General features: G+C 41.7%; 1 protein-coding gene across 4 annotated transcripts in view; it reads left to right on the top strand.

The window, feature by feature from the left end:
* Syn1 (Syntrophin-like 1) overlaps positions 1-21143 on the top strand; it is a 467877-nt gene that overhangs the window by 282528 nt on the left and 164206 nt on the right. The gene's annotated exons all lie outside the window — the stretch shown is intronic.

The raw sequence follows: 21143 nt of genomic DNA, 5'->3' as shown, positions 1-21143 counted from the left end.
GATGCGAGCAGCCGGCGCCTTGGCACGCTCAAAGTCGCCGACGTCGTATTTCGGCAACGTGACGCGACACTGTCTTCTTTCGCCCGGGGATCGCGAAGAGGGTAATAGGATGAAAAAGGCTTCGCGTCTCGTTAAAATTTTGTTGCCGCATAAACTTTCCGTATCTGGCTCCGTCGTAGTTTCCTTAACGATAATGGTGGATAAGATGCTGACGGATGGAAGAAAATAACTGCGAGCTAAAGAGCTGCTGTTTTCCCCCCCGTGACTGTAAACACCGAATATTGCCAAGAATCGTTCCATTTACGATCCAGGGACCGCCAACGACGGCAGACTGCTCCCTTAATAATCCGTCGTCTCTTAAAAAGTTTTCCAGAACGATAGAAATCTTAATACCGCGTCCATTTCTCTTTTAAATTTACCGCGGCTCGATCGTAACGCGTTTCGAAGGATTCGAGATGGCGGGAACGGTGAACTTTGTCCTCGATTTCTTCGGATACCCGCGTAGTCTCTTCGCTCGATAACGCTTGGCGATAGTTAATTGACGCGCGGACCTGTATTGTCCCGTGGAAATTCGCGAAACGCGCGAAAGCGAGGCCATTGTGACGGCCCGTCGGAAAATCCGGGGGCTTTGATTATGTTTGTATTGGGAAAAAAACGGGGAACAATGGTCGCGCAGCGGCAAAGGAGTGGCGACGAATTCGATGAATTCGAAACGGCTCACAGTACCCTATAACTTCTCGCCCGAAACAGCGTGTTCAATTTGAATCGCGCCCCGCGAAAACGTATCCGCGCGCGGAGAGAAATAGTGCCCGGGTGCAGATAGGAAATGCAGTTTTTATGAAACATAGTTTCGCCGGGCGCGTGTTCCTCGCGTAGCGCCGCACGTAACTTTGGCGATAAATTAAGCGGGCAGAAACGGCGAGGGGGGAAAAAATAGCTACTATCTGACCTTCTTTCCGAGTTCCGGAGTTTCAATTCGTACGGAAGCTGTCATAGGACCGCGTTAGAAACTTTCGACGCGTACACGGCGCTATCAAAAGAACGGAAGGTTTCGCGGAGCTCTCAGCAAAAAGCGCGGACGTTGATTTTACATAATTAGCAAGGATATTCCGAACGTTCGATTTCGATGAAATGGTGTAAGGTCCTAAAATAGCATTTCTTTTGGGAGTTTAATTTTATTGGATGAATATTTTTAAGGGGTCGAAATTGTAACGGGGGTCGTTTCTTTGGCGCGGGTACAGAGCTTGTACAATGACATCCAGCACCGATTACAAACGTCGACCGACCGTGTTAATACCGATACGCGTCTCGATCGGATAATCCCCGCGAATTAATTATCGTTCTATATTTTGGAAATATTCGGGAAGGGTTATCGTTGTCGCGCGATCGAACGCGACGAATAATCGCCGGGACAATTATCGGGCTAGAATTATCAGTCGCGGTCGACCAATGGGGCGAGTTGAATAATCGCGAAAAAGTGAAGGCGCAGACTGGCGTGAAATTTCGTAAAATCGCCGTTTCGGGCGATCGTGATCGGAGAGAATTATCGTTCCAATCGCTTGGAAACGATCCCTGTAACAGATACCGAACCTTTCCTAACCCCCGGGGTGTTAACTTCGATTCCGTGGGCTTCCTGAAAATACACTCGCGTGCTGGTTATTATAGGATCATTCCTCGGCGAACTGATCATTTTTAGATGACTGGTATCACGTCGAAATTGAAATATTTTCCAGGCCATAGAAACTTGGGGATTTCGAATTTATTTCAGAAATTTTTGTAAAAATAAATAATTTCTTGAATCTCTAGTTCAGGGGTCAAATTTGAAGTGTATCAACTTGCAAGATGTTGAGAAAAATAGTCAATGTCTTTCACTCGAAGAAAATGAAACGAAATTGAAATATTTTCCAGTCCATGGAAACTTGGGGATTTCGAATTTATTTAAGAAATTTTTGTAAAAATAAATAATTTCTTGAATCTCTAGTCCAGGCGTCAAATTTGAAGTGTATCAACTCGCTAGATGTTGAGAAAAATAATCGACGCCTTTCACTCGAAGAAAATGAAACGAAATAGATATATTTTCCAGTGCATAGAAACTTGGGGATTTCGAATTTATTTCAGAAATCTTTGACTGTAAAGATAAATAATTTCTTGAATCTCTAGTTCAGGCGTCAAATTTGAAGTGTATCAACTCGCTAGATGTTGAGAAATACAATCGATGCCTTTCACTCGAAGAAAATGAAACAAAATTGAAATATTTTCCAGTCCATAGAAACTTGGGGATTTCGAATTTATTTAAGAAATCTTTAACTGTAAAGGTAAATAATTTCTTAAATCTCTAGTACAGGCGTAAAATTTGAGGTGTATCAACTAGCCAGATGTTGAGAAAAATAATCGATGCCTTTCACTCGAAGAAAATGAAACGAAATTGAAATATTTTACAGTCCATAGAAACTTGGGGATTTCGAATATTATTTCAGAAATTTTTGTAAAAATAAATAATTTCTTGAATCTCTAGTTCAGGCGTCAAATTTGAAGTGTATCAACTTGTTAGAAGTTGAGAAAAATAATCGATACCTTTTAATTGAAGAAAATGAAACAAAATTGAAATATTTTCCAGTCCATAGAAACTTGGGGATTTCGAATATTATTTCAGAAATTTTTGGAAAAATAAATAATTTCTTGAATCTCTAGTTCAGGCGTCAAATTTGAAGTGTATCAACTTGTTAGAAGTTGAGAAAAATAATCGATACCTTTTAATTGAAGAAAATGAAACGAAATTGAAATATTTTCCAGTCCATAGAAACTTGGGGATTTCGAATTTATTTAAGAAATCTTTGACTGTAAAAATAAACAATTTCTTGAATCTCTAGTTCAGGCGTCAAATTTGAAGTGTATCAACTCGCTAGATGTTGAGAAAACTAATCGATGCCTTTCACTCGAAGAAAATGAAACGAAATTGAGATATTTTCCAGTCCATAGAAACTTGGGGATTTCGAATTTATTTAAGAAATCTTTGACTGTAAAAATAAACAATTTCTTGAATCTCTAGTTCAGGCGTGAAATTTGAAGTGTATCAACTTGCAAAATGTTGAGAAAAATAGTCAATGTCTTTCACTCGAAGAAAATGAAACGAAATTGAAATATTTTCCAGTCCATAGAAACTTGTGGATTTCGAATTTATTTAAGAAATCTTTGTAAAAATAAATAATTTCTTGAATCTCTAGTTCAGGCGTCAAATTTGAAGTGTATCAACTTGTTAGAAGTTGAGAAAAATAATCGATACCTTTTAATTGAAGAAAATGAAACGAAATTGAAATATTTTTCAGTCCATGGAAACTTGGGGATTTCGAATTTATTTCAGAAATCTTTGACTGTAAAAATAAACAATTTCTTAAATCTCTAGTTCAGGCGTAAAATTTGAGGTGCATCAACTCGCTAGATGTTGAGAAAAATAATCGATGCCTTTCACTCGAAGAAAATGAAAGGAATTTGAAATATTTTCTGGTCCATAGAAACTTGGGGATTTCGAATTTATTTAAAAACTCTTTGACTGTAAAAATAAATAATCTCTTGAATCTCTAGTTCAGGGGTCAAATTTGAAGTGTATCAACTTGTTAGATGTTGAGAAAAATAATCGATACCTTTTAATTGAAGAAAATGAAACGAAATTGAAATATTTTCCAGTCCATAGAAACTTAAGAATTTCTAATTTTTTAACATTAGATTTACGGGAACCGTCAGTTTGACGGATGTCAGATTCCATATTTAAAATTGCAGAACTCGTAAATATTATTTTTTAACAACTTATGTTGAATTTGATTGATGCAATGGCATAAATACATATTCTAATTAAAAGAAAAATCGTATTTTAAGGTAATCGTCAACATGAGAGGTATCAATAACTATACGTGCTATCAATGCCCGTAAATCTAGTGTTAAATCTCTAGTTCAGGCGTCAAATTTGAAGTGTATCAATTCGCTAGATGTTGAGAAAAATAATCGATGCCTTTCACTCGAAGAAAATGAAAGGAATTTGAAATATTTTCTGGTCCATAGAAACTTGGGGATTTCGAATTTATTTAAGAACTCTTTGACTGTAAAAATAAATAATCTCTTGAATCTCTAGTTCAGGCGTCAAATTTGAAGTGTATCAACTTGTTAGATGTTGAGAAAAATAATCGATGCCTTTCACTCGAAGAAAATGAAAGAAAATTGAAATATTTTTCAGTCCATAGAAACTTGGGGATTTCGAATTTATTTAAGAACTCTTTGACTGTAAAGATAAATAATCTCTTGAATCTCTAGTTCAGGCGTAAAATTTGAGGTGCATCAACTTGTTAGATGTTGAGAAAAATAATCGATACCTTTTAATTGAAGAAAATGAAACGAAATTGAAATATTCTCCAGGCCATAGAAACTTGGGGATTTCGAATTTATTTAAGAACTCTTTGACTGTAAAAATAAATAATCTCTTGAATCTCTAGTTCAGGCGTCAAATTTGAAGTGTATCAACTTGTTAGATGTTGAGAAAAATAATCGATGCCTTTCACTCGAAGAAAATGAAAGAAAATTGAAATATTTTTCAGTCCATAGAAACTTGGGGATTTCGAATTTATTTAAGAAATCTTTGACTGTAAAGATAAATAATTTCTTAAATCTCTAGTTCAGGTGTGAAATTTGAAGTGTATCAATTCGCTAGATGTTGAGAAAACTAATCGATGCCTTTCACTCGAAGAAAATGAAAGGAAATTGTAAATATTTTCTATGAAATATTTGATAATCGAAGTTCGACGAGCGCGGTGGCCGACGATCCCGTCGCGTGTGCCCTGGATTTAAACCGTCCGGTAATCTTCGTTCGCGTTCACCCCGAAATCTTTTCCAGCAAGAAATAATTTATAATTCCCGGGCATAAATCTCGGGCTTACGAGCGCTGGCACGTGAGGTGCGACGCGATGGCGGGTCGGAGTCCGCAGTTGGCGGTACAAACAAAACGAGAACGCGAGCCGCTCGTTCCACGGACGCAATTAAAAGCGTCGCTTTAGCGGAGGATCGCCGATTATGCTTTTTTCTTTGTACTTTTAATCGCCGCGCGGAAGAGACACGCGTCACAGCGTCCTACGCGACGTTGAATCCGTGATCGGTGCGATCTCTCGTTTCGAATTTTCCGTGCGATTCCCGGCGACGTGGAATTAGGGTGCTCGACCTAATTTTTTATATTAATTTCGGACTGTAAGAGCCGGGTATTGTTCGTAGTCATATTGCTCTCGAATAATGCATTCGAGTATCGGAAATATCGAGTTTCCGCTAAATATACAGTTTCCGTGCAGCTCGGTCGTCATCGCGCGGAACTTGGACTTTGATTAATTTCAGTGGCAGAGCAGTTTCATTGTGCGGCAAGTAGTCTCTGAATTAACAGCGCTGCGATAGTCTCCTCGATCGGTTCTCCAATTTGGTTAACAATCGTTCCAACCGTCCGTTAAAAGTTTCCCGTTCTTCGAGGCCCGATTTCGAGGAATCGCGAGATAGGAAACGATTCTATGCAAATCCCGATGCAAATAAGACGACGGGTCCGTGAACTCGCAAAAATATGAGCCATTCCGTGTTATCAATATTCGAGCGGGAACGCTCGTCAGCAGTATTCCCTGGTTTCGTGTCTTATTTCAAAGTTCCAGGAGCCGCCAAAGCGTTCTAAAGATTTCGAGCGTACAAGCCCCTGGAGGACTCCTCTCTCTCTCTCTCGCTCTTGCTCAAGACTTCCGATACCTTTCGCGGCGTCGGAAATAGCATTTCGGCTCGGCGGGAATTCAAATCGTTTTATCCGGCTCGTCCTTCTTTTCGGGATCGATCGATCGCGAGCGTCCCTGCCGTTAATTCCTTCTCCCTTCCGGTTTGCCCTCCAACAACGATAATTCCCCTACTACGGTTTGTTTCTCTTTTATTCCGGTTGGAAGTCAAAAGAGTCAGCGGCTCGGAATACCATCGATCGATCGGATTCTCATCTCGTCGGTGTAACGCGGATTCGGACTAACAGGCACCTAATAAATGCCCGGGTATTCGAATCGCGCCACAAAGTACCCCGCAAACGGGAAACTGCCAGCGACACGGTCGTTGCACAGTCCGATAGTCGACCTCGCTTCAACCCCTCTTTTGTCTTCATCATGCGCCCCTACCCCGATCCCGTATCCTTTATTTCCCTTGTTCTCGCCTCTGTCTCCCCCGTTCGCCATCCTAGCCCGCGCCCCCGAACTCCGGCTACGCGTGTTAACGAGAGGGAAATTCGTAAATTTCGCGCTCTCTGCACGGGATTGGTATTTTTCCTTCGTAACCACGGGTTCACCGATACTCCCAGAGGGTACGAATGTCGCTTATTCCGCGCAGAATGTACCTCGCGTGTTATCTTTACGATTACTATTGACTTTTTCCTATGGAAATTTATGGGGCTGGCAATACTATTTGATTATCGGTGTAAGTAGAAAAACAGAGCATTGGTCAGACAGACTCGTACGAAAATATGTTCCTTCCTTTCGACTTGTATTCTACTCGTATAATTTATGAGACACGCATGCAGTACAATTTTGGTATCGGTGGAAGTAGAAAAACAGATCGATGGTCAGACGCGTCAATGTTTCTCAAATTCAATTATTTCCAAAACGAAGCCTCAAAAGGAAAAATATTATTCCTTCTTTTCGACTTATTTCTGTACCCAGAATTTATCAGGCATGCTTGCAATACTATTATACCGTACTTGCATAAGTAGAAAACCAGATACCTGGTAAGACGTATCAAAAATCTTCAAATCCAATTATCTCTAAAACTAAGCCTTCAACGAAAAAGTGTTGTTCCTTCTTTTCGACTTATTTCTGTACCTAGATTCATGAGACACGCTTGTAATACTATTATACCGAACTTGTATAAGTAGAAAACCAGATACCTGGTCAGACGTACCAAAAATCTTCAAATTCAATTATCTCCAAAACAAAGCCTCAAAAGGAAAAATGTTATTCCTTCTTTTCGACTTATTTCTGTACCTAGAATTTATCAGACACGCTTGCAACACTATTATACCGTACCTGTATAAGTAGAAAACCAGATACTTGGTCAGACGTATCAGAAATCTTCAAATTCAATTATTTCCAAAACGAAGCCCCAAACGAAAAAATATTATTCCTTCTTTTCGACTTATTTCTGTACCTAGAATTTATCAGGCACGCTTGCAATACTATTATACCGAACCTGTATAAGTAGAAAACCAGATACTTGGTCAGACGTATCAGAAATCTTCAAATTCAAGTATCTCCAAACCAAAGCCTCCAACGAAAAAGTGTTATTCCTTCTTTTCGACTTATTTCTGTACCTAGATTCCATGAGGCACGCTTGTAATACTATTATACCGAACTTGTATAAGTAGAAAACCAGACACCTGATCAGACGTATCAGAAATCTTCAAATTCAATTATCTCTAAAACTAAGCCCCCAAGGAAAAAGTGTTATTCCTTCTTTTCGACTTATTTCTGTACCTACAATTTATCAGGCACGCTTGCAATACTATTATGTCGAACCTGTATAAGTAGAAAACCAGATACCTGATCAGACGTATCAAAATTCTTCAAATTCAATTATCTGTAAAACTAAGCCCCCAAGGAAAAAATGTTATTCCTTCTTTTCGACTTATTTTTGTACCTAAAATTCGTGAGACACGCTTGCAATACTATTATACCGTACTTGCATAAGTAGAAAACCAGATACCTGGTCAAACGTATCAAAAATCTTCAAATTCAATTATCTCCAAAACAAAGCCTCAAAAGGAAAAATGTTATTCCTTCTTTTCGACTTATTTCTGTACCTAGAATTCATGAGACACGCTTGCAATACTATTATACCGAATTTGTATAAGTAGAAAACCAGATACCTGGTCAGACGTATCAAAATTCTTCAAATTCAATTATCTCCAAAACGAAGCCCCGAAGGAAAAAATGTTATTCCTTCTTTTCGACTTATTTCTGTACCTAGAATTCATGAGGCACGCTTGCAACACTATTATACCGAACTTGTATAAGTAGAAAATCAGATACCTGATCAGACGTATCAAAATTTTTCGAATTTAATTATCTCCAAAACGAAGCCTCCAACGAAAAAATATTATTCCTTCTTTTCGACTTATTTCTGTACTTAGAATTTATCAGGCACGCTTGCAATACTATTAGGCTAGGGTATCTGTATAAGTAGAAAACCAGATACCTGGTCAGACGTATCAAAAATCTTCAAATTCAATTATCTCCAAAACAAAGCCTCAAAAGGAAAAATGTTACTCCTTCTTTTCGACTTACTCCTACACCTAGAATTCATGAGACATGCTTGTAATACTATTATACCTGTATAAGTGGAAAACCAGATACCTGGTCAGACGTATCAAATTCAATTATCTCCAAAACTAAGCCTCCAACGAAAAAATGTTATTCCTTCCTTTCGACTGGCTTTTACACGTAGAATCATCCCCCCTCCCATTGCACCAACTAGCCGGTTTAATTTTGGATAGGAACTTGTATCTGTTCAGTTTTCGCGTAATTTTCGTAGCGTGAATCGTCCGGTTTCGAGCAGCTTCGTCCAGCGGGTTTCTACGGTTCGTACCGCGGTAAATTCGTTGGAAGTACCGTGGCCGTAGACTTCGCGAACCGCACGAGTCGTGCGTGCACACGCGGACAAACGGGGGGGGGGGGGGCCAAACGCCGCGCGAACAGCCGCAGATGGTAGGTAGAAGCGCACAGAGGCGAATCGCGCGGAGTCAATTCAATCAATTGGCCCGTGCACCACCGCATCGCTGCCGTGTGCGCACCTATTTGCATTTACCGGCTGGCCGACGGAACGCCGCAACAGACGAGCCGGAAATTAATGTGTTAGATTGCTAATTGCTAATTAAAAACACTACTGGCGGATACGTGTCCGTTACAGACACCGCCCGACCAAGCGACGCGTTCGCCTTTCGTCCTTCTCTCTCCCCCTATCGCGTCACGAATCGTCGTTTCTCTTGTTTCAGAAATGAAATCGCCGCACCTGCGACTTTCCGCGGCGCGTTCGGTGGCCCCCTCCTCTCCACAGCCCCTCCACTCGTAACTGTGGGCACGGGCAGATTAATTCTGTCGTTTCGAAGTGGAATTGTACGCCGAGAATTAATTAGTCGTTCGGTATCTCGGAACGCGTCGGTCTCTGCTCTTCTTTTTCCCCGCCGTTGGTCCTTTTACTTCGGTTTTAATTTATGTCGCGGTCGGTGATTTACAGGACGCGCGAGATCGATGCGTCTCGCGGGTGGGCTTGAAAATTGCCTTATTAGCACCCGCCGCGACGCGTTTGTTCCGCGAACGGCAATAAGCCGCGTGACGATATTGGCAGTCCGACGAAATCACCGACACCGAAATTGTTCCTTGCCGCTAACTCGATGTTTGCTTTCCGTTTCAGGTAAGTCGCTGAAATTTTCCACGGTCGAATCGACAGGTACATTCTACGAAACTCCCATCGCAGGTATTTATCTCGCTAGTGTGCAGCTTTCTTCGATACAATTGCGTTTAAATTTTGTTTACATTACGAATAACTTCTCAATTCTTATTATTATACCCGATCTACCAAAGACATTTCTATCGTTGCTTCGATTTCGTCGAGGAGTATCTCGAGCGATCGATTTTCCAACAAACGATAAATCATTGCTCCCCTTCGATTTTCGGAAGAATGTGATTGGTAATCCGACAGATTGCATCGGATGGGTTCGACTTACAATTAGTCGAGGATTTCGCGGTGCTGCGCAACGAAGGTAATCCGATATTCAGAATTCTATTCGTCATAGAGGGGAGATAAATCGGATCGTCAAAGTCCCATCGGCTCTTTAATTTCCTCGGCCTAGTTTTCCCGTCACGCGGGAATCCGTTCCGCGAGGCGTGCATACATGTCGCGGATTAACCGGGCACGTAAGTCCTTCCGTAGCTTCCCGTCAAAGGGTACCAGAGTTCTCGTTCGAGTTCTTTGACAGCGAAATCACGCGATGGAAATAATACGATAGCCGTCGAACGCGTTCTTCGCTTCTACGTAATAAGCGTTACCGCATTCTCTTTCGACGGTGGCGGTAATCCGCCATTAACGATTACACGCTCGTTGGACATAGTCCTCTGACGATTAAATCTCTCACTTTCCGACTTTCAACGCAGAACATCCAAAAACTAACGTTGGACTTACAGTTCCTCTTACGTGCATCGTTGTGCTTTCTCCGATTCCTTGGCTCGAATTCGAACCGGTGAATTCCCGAACGATTCGTCGTCGATTAGTCTGATCGTTCGTAACGGTTACTTTAAGAAGCTTTTCCAGCCGGGACTCGTTCTTTTTCCCCGTTTCCGCAATAAGCCGGACTTTCGTCCGTCCCGGAGATATCGCCGGATCGAGTTTTCTATCGAACGAGGGAACAAGGACGGTAGGGGCGAGGGGGTGGAGATCATTGTTTTCTTAGAGACCATTCGTAACAGTTTCAAATCCGATTATCCGGCGCCACGGAAGTGCTCGTTACCGAAGAATACCCGCGGCGTCGAGTTGCAACTCCTTCCCGGGCCCTCTCGTATCTTCCGCCAATTTTGCCTTTCGCGCAACCACGGGATTCGACCCTCGTTGCGGCCCGGGTCTTTCGAGAACCTTCGTTATACCCGGTTTATGTAACGAGCTACCGCTCGAGGTAAATATGTTCGGTGGTTTAGGGGGATGGAAACGATACTCGTCGGCGACGTCGCGCGGCCCTTGACGGAGATTGTGGTGTCGGGTGCTCGCAGAGAACGCGATAGAATGTCTGCTGCAACCGGAGAATCTGATAGTACTTTTGTTTGCGGATACTACGGACCGGGGGAGACACACAATACTTGCGGGACGAGGGCTGGCAAAATATGCGTGCCCGGAAATAAATAATCCCGTTATCCGTCGTGGTTTCGAATCGACGTTAATTTAGGAGGGTATTAACGCTAGGTTTACGGACACTATGTTGACAGTTGCATTGAAATGCAGTTTTTCTTTTAACTAGAGTATACATCGATTCAATTCAATATAAATTGCTAACAAATAATATTTACGAGTCCTGTAACGTTAACCCTTTGCACTCCAGCACTATATTAGTTCCAAGTACATACTTATGATGTAGAAGAAAAATAGAGTCGTTTCAATGAAACAAAATTTTTATTTCTTAGCTATTTTATAAACAAAACATATTCTAACTTATATTATAAAAGAAAAACGTAAATTTTAGGACTTGAAATTTCTTAAAGTGTGATATCTTTCGAAACAATTGCCCATATGCATTCGCGGTTTACCGGGACAAGTATCACAGTATTCCGAAGTTTCGCGTCTTTGTCCTTTTTCCTGTCTATTAGAACAAACAATACAATCTCTTTTCTTGCCTTTTCGCAATATGTGCAGTTTTTTGTCCAGTCTTGTTTCGGTTGCTGAAGTGGAAGGTCTTGATCGATCTTCGCGGAATTCACCTACAAGTTGATCGACTAATCTCTTGACGAACTTCAAATGGGACAGTGGTCTTTCGTTCTTGCTTTTTTTTACACACTTATATAAAATGTATGCATTTATTGCAGACATCTCCATTCCCCAAAAGAACATCTTCCTCCACCACTTAAGAGATTTTCTTAGAAAACAATATAATGATACGTATTGATCAGCGCGATCAACACCGCCCATTGAAGCCGTGTAGTTAACAACAATTTTTGGCTTCTCCATATTTTGTTGTTCACCTCCTCTTACAAATCTGGTTTTTGTAATGAATTCAGCGCTATCACTGGTGCTTATCAGCGTAACCACCCTTTTATCTTTCCAAGACAATATCATCGTTCTTCCCTTTTTGTAAGCGATCGATTTATTTTCACCGAATTTGGGTTTCTTTATTGGATCAGGTATGCCCTTGCGATTGATTTTTATTGTACCTGTTAGATGGCATTTCATTTGTAATAATTCTTCCGCCAGAACAATGCTAGTGTAATACCTATCTGTATACATATGGTAACCTTGTGCATCTGGTACGTTCGACAATAAATTGTTATACAGGTGCAATGGAATTCTAGTACTGACAGGCAATTGAGGTTTTATAAGATTATCGGAGGTAATACTACCATAATATGGGAGAATACTGTACATATACCCAGTTTCTGAGTCAGCCAAAACGTATATGCGTATGCCCCATTTTGTAGGCTCATTTGGATTGTAGGTTATAAAACTAATTTTACCTTTGAATTTTATTACCGATTCGTCGACACATATATCTTGTCCTGGTACAAAATATTCCGCAAATTTTTAATTGATATATTCCATAAAATTACTGACCCGTTGAATCCGTGTTCTGATGTCTGTTTGTTGCTGATTAACTGTTTTTAAATGTAACATCCAAAATAATTGGTTAAATCTGCTTCTAGCGAACACATCAGAAAAAAATGGTATTTTGGTATTTGCACTAATAGACCAATAATCTTGAACATTTGGCAAAACCACAGTTCCCATATTCAAAATTACACCGATAAAGGCCCAAAATTCCTCCTTATTTGTGTCGCGCCATGTATGCCATATAGAATCTTTGGAAAGAGTTTTATTTTTCAATTTGTTCTTGGCGTAACTATTTGTTTCTGACACTATTTCGTTCACTAACTCTTCCGTGAAATACAGTTTAAAAAATTGTAATGGTTCCTCGATGTTGAAAACTTGTGGCCCTGGTATTCTATTTCCTGTTGAAAAATTGATTTTTTCCAAAGGAATGTCGCTTCCCGTAATATTACTCCATACATCGACGTCTACAGATGGTGTATCTTCGTCCTCTAAATCTGATTCAATAATTGCAATTCTTCTTTTTTTTCTAACTACTATTACGTCACTATCGTCACTATCTGTCTCTAAATGATCTTCTAATTCTATTTGACTTAAATCGTCGGCAAGCAACGCAAAATCGAGTTCATCTTCCACATCACTTATTTCACAACTATCGTCAAAATTTTCGCCTTCCATCTTCATTACACGAAGGGTTATAACGTTATGAATGTAACGAAATAAACTTAAATAGAGCACTTTTTACTCTTGTTACAATGTAAGCATAATAAACGTATCATAAACACTATAAGACAAGCACAGACTATTTTGCTTGCCTAACTGTTTTAAGGGCGCCGAGGCAGCAAAACAACCATGTCAACGGAGTGCAAAGGGTTAAGTTTAGAATCTAAATGCGTCGAATTGACGCGTACCGTAAACCTAGTGTTAAGAGCGGAGCAAATACACTTCGGTAAGGCGAATTTCCTCTTCCCTGAACTCGGGGGGGTGGTAAAAGTCTCTGTTTCGCGCTGGAAAAAAAATACCTTTCACGCGAGTCGTATTAGGTGGGGCGTTAAAGTCGGGCTTCGTAACGAAAAATTGCTCCGCGCTATCCACAATCTACTTACCCCTAGCAGCACATTCTTCTTAATCCGGGACTGTGCTTTCTTCCCCCGTGCACGCCATAAATTCCACCAGCTTTGCTTGCCAGTCGGAGATGGAAACGTTCCGAAAAAATACAGGCCAGGCTCGCCGGATAAATTACGAAACTTAACATAGAACATATCGTTCCGTTCGTTTCTCGAGAACTTCCGTTGTTGTTTTAACGGCGAGGAATAGCTCGGGTGTATCGACAGCCGGTGTTTTTCTCGCGATGCTCGCAGTCAGTCGGGAATTATCAGGGAATCGATCACCGGTGGAAATCTCTCGTCGTTTTGCGCGATAAATTTCCACGTCGCGGCGAACAATTCCCGATAGCACGCGCCTCGAGGAAAAATCGGCAGGTCCCCTCCCCCCCCAGTTACGACTCCGACGCGCGCGTCGCGGGCGGTTAATGGAAAGGAAAAAGATACGGGCGATGATAAAGTTAACACGTCCTAAGAGAAAGACTTTACACGGAAGACCGAGCGCCGCTGCCAGCCGTTTCCTTCGCGCTTTTGTGATCGATCGACCGCCTCGCCGCGTTTACTTTTTGATCGAAGACACTAATTGCAACGGTGAAAAAGGAAAACCGAACTTCCTTTCGGTCTTCGATCTCCGGGGCGCGAAATTTTCATTAGCGGAAGCCTGATCTGCAAAACGGAGTCGCGAGAATTCAAGTGAAAATACAGGCGTGTGGTCAGACTCGGATACTCGGTATTAAACTTAATTGTATCAACTATGTTATTTAATATTACGATAATTTGACAGAAAGTATACAGGGTGTTCGCGGCTACCCCTGGGAAAAATTTTAATGGGGAATTCTAGGGGCCAAAATAAGATGAAAATCGAGAATACCAATTTGTCGATGGAGGCTTCGTTAAAAAGTTAACAATTAAATTCAAAAATTCCAAATCGTTCTGGAAAAATTATTTGTGATTACGGGGGTCAATTACAATCATTTTTGGTGAATAGACATACCCCCGAAATCCTACCCATTTTCGAGAAAAAAATTCGAGTAAGTGCTGAAAGTTTTGGGTGAAAAAAAGACTTTCGAATCGTCTTGGAAAAATTATGTTTAGTTGCAGGGGTGAACCCGGATTCCAACGACAACGTCGATATTTTACTAATGCAGATGTATTTTCTCAAACTTATAAACAAGGAAAGAAGACGCTATGTCTTTTTTCTGTCTTGCTCGCAAACCCATAGCTAAAGGCATTTTTTTAATATCTTAAAATTGTACCCTTCTCGGCGTTGCAAGAATCGTAGCTCATTAATATCGTAACTATAAAAGAAACGAATCAATCTGGACTTCCAGCGAACGTAAGGCGGAAGAGTGCGGCGGTAAAGTTTAGGAAAATCGGGATGAAGTCGTCGGGCTGTCGAGTTCCCTCGGTAAAGCTCGTTCTTTAGCGGGCGTTGTACGTCTTCGGAGAAGGAGCAGGACCCGGGTAAGATTAACGACCGACTCGGTGTCGTCCGAGGCAGACGCGAGAATCGACGACGAGGGCATCATGAACGGTCAGTTTCCAAGGATCAGCCGCGACGCTGGGAAATAAGCAGTCGCGGGAGGGGCGGGGACTCGCCAGGACGATACCTGTTTCCGTTTCCTGGACACGTGCCGTGTTCGTTCGCGTCTAGCAAGCAACCCGTCTCACCTGAACACCTGCTGCACCCGGGAACGAGCACGGAAGAATGATGGATCGTTCTCGGCCGTGGATCGTGACTCGTTGTACGTCCAACGAGCATCCGTACGATGACTCTTTTCTTCCTCGCGGACGGGCCAATTGCTAATGATTCTCGAGGCGAAACTCGTCGTGAGTTGTTCCGAGATCTATGGAGGAACGAGCGTAGTTTCGAGAACAGCGTGCAATCGAGAGGAGCGCGCGCGCGGAGAAATTGTTAAGTTCCCGACGGAGTCACGGAATCGGTAGGAATCGCGTTTTACTTTTCTCGATGGGGGTAAGCGGGCGCACGTAACGACCATGCGACCGGCTTAAAACTTCTGTAACAAGAGGCGGGGGCCGTGTACGAAGAGGCGATCGACCGGGAACGCCCGGAGGATCCTCTTCCCTCGAGTTTTTCCGTCTCCTCTTTTCTCGTTCCGCGTCGATCGGCCTCTCGACGCTTAATCGCCGGCGGAAAGTTCGGTTGCGAGGAAAGAATCGTTCCTAACATAAACTCCCTCGCCTTTTTCTTCCCTTATCCCGGTGATCGGTCCCCCTTTCGGTCGAACACACGTTCCACTAATTTCTAGCATCCCTCCCGAGACGCTACACGATCCAATTCGAACAAAATAAATTGCACCATAACCGAGAATGCGATTCCTTCTTCGCGAGATCCCTTCTAATATGTAACAGCATTCCTAAATTTTGTTTTGTTATGTCTACGATACAAAACTCTGTTAGTATGGTAAACAAATGTTTATTAAACGTTATCGTTGGTGTCGATAATGGAATCATTGATGGAATCATGACTCATTTGTTTATGATACGTAGGTAGGAATCGAGAACTCGGCATCATTTGTGTCTTTTTATACAGGGTGTTCGGCCACCTTTGGGAAAAATTTTAACGGGGGATTCTAGAGGCCAAAATAAGACGAAAATCAAGAATACCAATTTGTTGATGGAGGCTTCGTTAAAAAGTTATTAACGTTTAAAGTTCCGCTCGTACAGAATTTTTTTCTCGAAGATGCGCAAGATTTCGGGGGTATGTGTAATGACCAAACATGATTGTAATTGACCCCCTCAGCTAACAATATTTTTTCCAAAACGATTTGAAAATTTTTTCCCCCGTCGAGAAATTCCACACCTTCTTGAATTTTTTTCTAGAAAGTGAGTAGGATTTCGGGGATATATGTAATGACCAAACATGATTGTAATTGACCCCCTCAGCTAACAATATTTTTTCCAAAACGATTTGAAATTTTATTTTTCCGTCGAGAAATTACACACCTTCTTGAATTTTTTTCTAGAAAGTGGTAGGATTTCGGGGGTATGTGTAATGACCAAAAATGATTGTAATTGACCCCCTCAGCTAACAATATTTTTTCCAAAACGATTTGAAATTTTATTTTTCCGTCGAGAAATTCCACACCTTCTTGAATTTTTTTCTAGAAAGTGGGTAGGATTTCGGGGATATATGTAATGACCAAAAATGATTGCAATTGACCCCCTCAGCTAACAATATTTTTTCCAAAACGATTTGAAATTTTATTTTTCCGTCGAGAAATTACACACCTTCTTGAATTTTTTTCTAGAAAGTGGGTAGGATTTCGGGGGTATGTGTAATGACTAAAAATGATTGTAATTGACCCCCACAGCTAACAATATTTTTTCCAAAACGATTTGAAAATTTTTTCCCCCGTCGAGAAATTCCACACCTTCTTGAATTTTTTTCTAGAAAGTGGGTAGGATTTCGGGGGTATGTGTAATGACTAAAAATGATTGTAATTGACCCCCACAGCTAACAATATTTTTTCCAAAACGATTTGAAAATTTTTTCCCCCGTCGAGAAATTCCACACCTTCTTGAATTTTTTTCTAGAAAGTGGGTAGGATTTCGGGGATATATGTAATGACCAAAAATGATTGTAATTGACCCCCTCAGCTAACAATATTTTTTCCAAAACGATTTGAAATTTTATTTTTCCGTCGAGAAATTCCACACCTTCTTGAATTTTTTTCTAGAAAGTGGGTAGGATTTCGGGGATATATGTAATGACCAAAAATGATTGTAATTGACCCCCTCAGCTAACAATATTTTTTCCAAAACGATTTGAAATTTTATTTTTCCGTCGAGAAATTCCACACCTTCTTGAATTTTTTTCTAGAAAGTGGGTAGGATTTCGGGGATATATGTAATGACCAAAAATGATTGTAATTGACCCCCGCAAACGAAAATAATTTTTCCAGAACGATTTAAAATTTTTGAATGTAACTGTTAATAACTTTTTAACGAAGCCTCCATCAACATATTGGTATTCTTGATTTTCGTCTTATTTTGGCCTCTAGAATCCTCTATTAAAATCTTTCCCTGGGGTGGCCGATCACCCTGTATATGTCTTAGCAATAATAGGGGCGGAGGACCCTTAGACCTAGTGACTAACAGACGATGACTTATCGATGTTTGGCCTATTGGTCATCCAACATCGTCGAAGATAAATATGCAGGTAAACAAGTAAAGAAACTTGGTGCTGTTTCCTCAGGCCCGAAATATGATCGATGATCGTTAGTAATAAGTAGCGTTGTCTGGACAGAGATCGACGGGCGATGGGGCTACGTTGGGTAGCCGAGAGTCGTGAATCCGTGATTCGCAATTACCCGACGAAAGATTATTTGAACTCGCGAGATCGGATTTTAAAATTTCTGTGAAACGAGCTAGTACGTGTGATCGTCGCGCCAGCGTAGTCGCCTCTTTTCAGAATATTCCCGCGATTCGATCGGTATGCAAATGACGAGAGAATTGGAAAGCCTATGGACTCGCGAGCGAAACGCGAATTGTGGACGGAGGAAATGACTTTTCCTCGTATAGCTCGGGATGATTGCTATTTTATCATAGCGATTTGATCGGAAGAGGGCAGAGGCGTAGGTTCCTCCTGCGAGCGGATCGAACCGTCAGCGAAACGAAAGTGAGTTATTCCGTGCGTCCGTACGCGGGAAACGATCGATAAACCGTGCGTTATTAAAGTTTACCTGTCCGTGGGTCGTCGCGGTTAAAGCGTCGCGCGACGGAAACCTGTCGACGCAAGAAGCGGCCGCCCCCTCCCTCCCCTCCGAAGAAAGATTACGAGCGGGAACTCCGCCGGCACAGGTGCCGCCGCGCAATTAATTCCAAATGGAAAACTTTATAATCCAATCCCGACGATATTGCGGGCCGCGCGGCTAAGCAATTAACTGACGATTGGATCTGCCTAACTCGCGCCACGCTCAACACTCTACGCAACCGCGCCCCACGCCGATCCGACCGTAGTTAAAACAACGCGCGAACACTCCTACGCGTCGCGAACTTCCACCGAGCTATCGACTTCCTTGCTGGCCCGAGTTTAATCGTTTCTGCGACTTTTTACAGCTTCCCTTCGCGCGATCTTTACGGGATACGAGTTCACGCGCATATCGACGGTCGACGCTCTTCATACAAAACATTACAAAGTCCTTTTCTCGATGATATTGTAGGGTCGTTAGCAAAAGATGGAAGTTCAGGGTCTGATATGAGAAAGCAAAAAGGTCACTTCAAGTTCATGTTTCTGCTTAGCTTGAGGCTTGGAAGAGAAAACGAGACACTCAGGGGGTGCAATAACACTAAATTTTAGGGGCATTGATCGCACGTATGTTTGTTGACAACTTTCATGTTGACGATTACCTTAAAATACGATTTTTCTTTTAATTAGAATATGTATTTATGCTATTGCATCAATCAAATTCAACATAAGTTGTTAAAAAATAATATTTACGCGCTCTGCAATTTTAAATATGGAATCTGACATCCGTCAAATTGACGGCTTCCGTAAATCTAGCGATAAACGAATGTCCTCAGTTCTGACCTTTCCAAGGGAGGGGACTGCACCAATGGATACAAATTTTCATTGAAAATACATGCATGCAATGCTTATTCACAAGAATAATAATAACGGTAATGACAACGATCGCAAAACTTCTGAGCTATTCCTTTTCTCTATTCCTACATTTCATCGTTTATCCTGACTCTTCGACCACCGTCTCGTTTCATGACAGTAACACGAACTGTTGGTTTTTCTCTTCCAAAAGAGAAAGTTTTCTTTCCTTGACAAAAACCATCGCGTTTCGGGGTTTGAGATACAAGTCAAGAGGGTGCAGCCGTGCCCCTTCCTTGGCTTGTTTAAACAAAAGGGTACGGGACGAATTTTTCATTCTGAATGTTTCTTTCAACCATGCAGACGTGCCTTCCAAGTGTTTCCAATAAAGCTTAGTTAAAAGTTATATCGAACAAATTGTCTTTTACTCCACCACCCATTTCCAATACGAACGCTTCGAGTTCCACTCTACGAATAGTACTCCGATTTTTAATAAAGAGGAATATACCGATGCGTGGGTGCGAATGGAAGCGGTGGTTGGAAAGAAAAGCGAGGGAAATTTCTTCGCCTGGCCGGGACCGATATCAATTTCATCTTGCCAGCGATCCCCCGTTCGCTGTCAGCGGAAACACTCTGGCCAGCCTCGGCCCTATTAAGCTGCGAGAGGACCGCGTAAACTATTTACACTTCGCATAAATTTCGGTCGACCGCTGCCGCTAGCGCTCCGGGCTCGCGCGCTCTGTCGAATTCGCTCGAATTTCGCCGGAAAATTCGAAAATTCGCCGAAACGATAGCCGGTCCGGTGCACTCTCTATCCTGTTCGGGGCGAGCCGACCCCTCCCTTTGCCCTTCGACCCCGGCGACCGCCGTCGATACGTTCGCGAGATCAGCCCCGCGCGATCGGGCATCGTGCCCGAAATTTTGCGCCCGAATTGGGAGGAGCCCGACCAGCCGAGCCGCCGCCGCAAATCGCTGCTGCTTTTCGCGTCAATTCGCCCGTTTCCCCGATAAAGGCTCTCCAACGATAAATTATTCCAACGTAAAACCCCACCCCTCCGGCCGCCACCTCGCCCTCTTTTCGGCTCTGCCCCTTGTTCCGGCTGAAATACTCCGACAGAATTGTATCGGTTTCAACCGGACCGCTTTTTTTTTTTTTTAGTATTACGACACCCCGGGACTCGATTCGCCGATAAACACCGATTCCTCCGCTCTATGGACCTGCCCCCGTTCTTCCCTTACACATTTTTCCCCGCCATATTCGCTCGTTACGACCCCAAAGATTTACGAAATCACCTGATATTTTCGTGACTTATAATGAACAATGGTATAAATTGTGAGAACTGTATATTAGCGTATACAGGGTGTTCGACCAACCCTGGGAAAAATTTTAATGGGAGATTCTGGAGGAGATAATAAGACGAAAATCAAGAATATCAATTTGTTGATGGAGGCTTCGTTAAAAAGTTATTAACGTTTAAAGTTCCGAAAGTAATGAATTTTTTTCTCGAAAATGCGCGAGATTTCGGGGATATGTCTGTTCACCAAAAATGATTGTAATTGACCCTCGCAACTGAACAGAATTTTTCCAAAACGATTTGAAACTTTTTTTTTCCCGTCGAAAAATTTTACTTTCTCGAATTTTTTTCTCAGAAGTGGGTAGGATTTCGAGGGTATGTCTATTGACCAAAAATGATTGTAATTGACCCCTGCGATCGAAAATAATTTTTCCAAAACGATTTGAAACTTTTTTTTTCCCGTCGAAAAATTTTACTTTCTCGAATTTTTTTCTCAGAAGTGAGTAGGATTTCGGGGGTATGTGTAATGACCAAAAATTATTGTAATTGACCCCTGCAATCGAACATAATTTTTCCAAAACGATTTGAAACTTTTTTTTTCTCGTCGAAAAATTTTACTTTCTCGAATTTTTTTCTCAGAAGTGGGTAGGATTTCGGGGGTATGTGTAATGACCAAAAATGATTGTAATTGAACCCTGCAATCGAAAATAATTTTTGCAGAACGATTTGAAACTTTTTTTTTCGCCGAAGAATTTAAGCACCTACCCCCTGTCGATTTTTCTTAAAAATTTAATTTTCATTTTTAATAAATTTGTTTGACACTCTACAGAAAAGTTG

Source organism: Colletes latitarsis, chromosome 2 (assembly GCF_051014445.1).
Source record: "Colletes latitarsis isolate SP2378_abdomen chromosome 2, iyColLati1, whole genome shotgun sequence".
In the NCBI taxonomy this organism is placed as follows: domain Eukaryota; kingdom Metazoa; phylum Arthropoda; class Insecta; order Hymenoptera; family Colletidae; genus Colletes; species Colletes latitarsis.
Note: the sequence above shows the minus strand (reverse complement) of the source record. Positions and strands in the feature narration are given on the sequence as shown.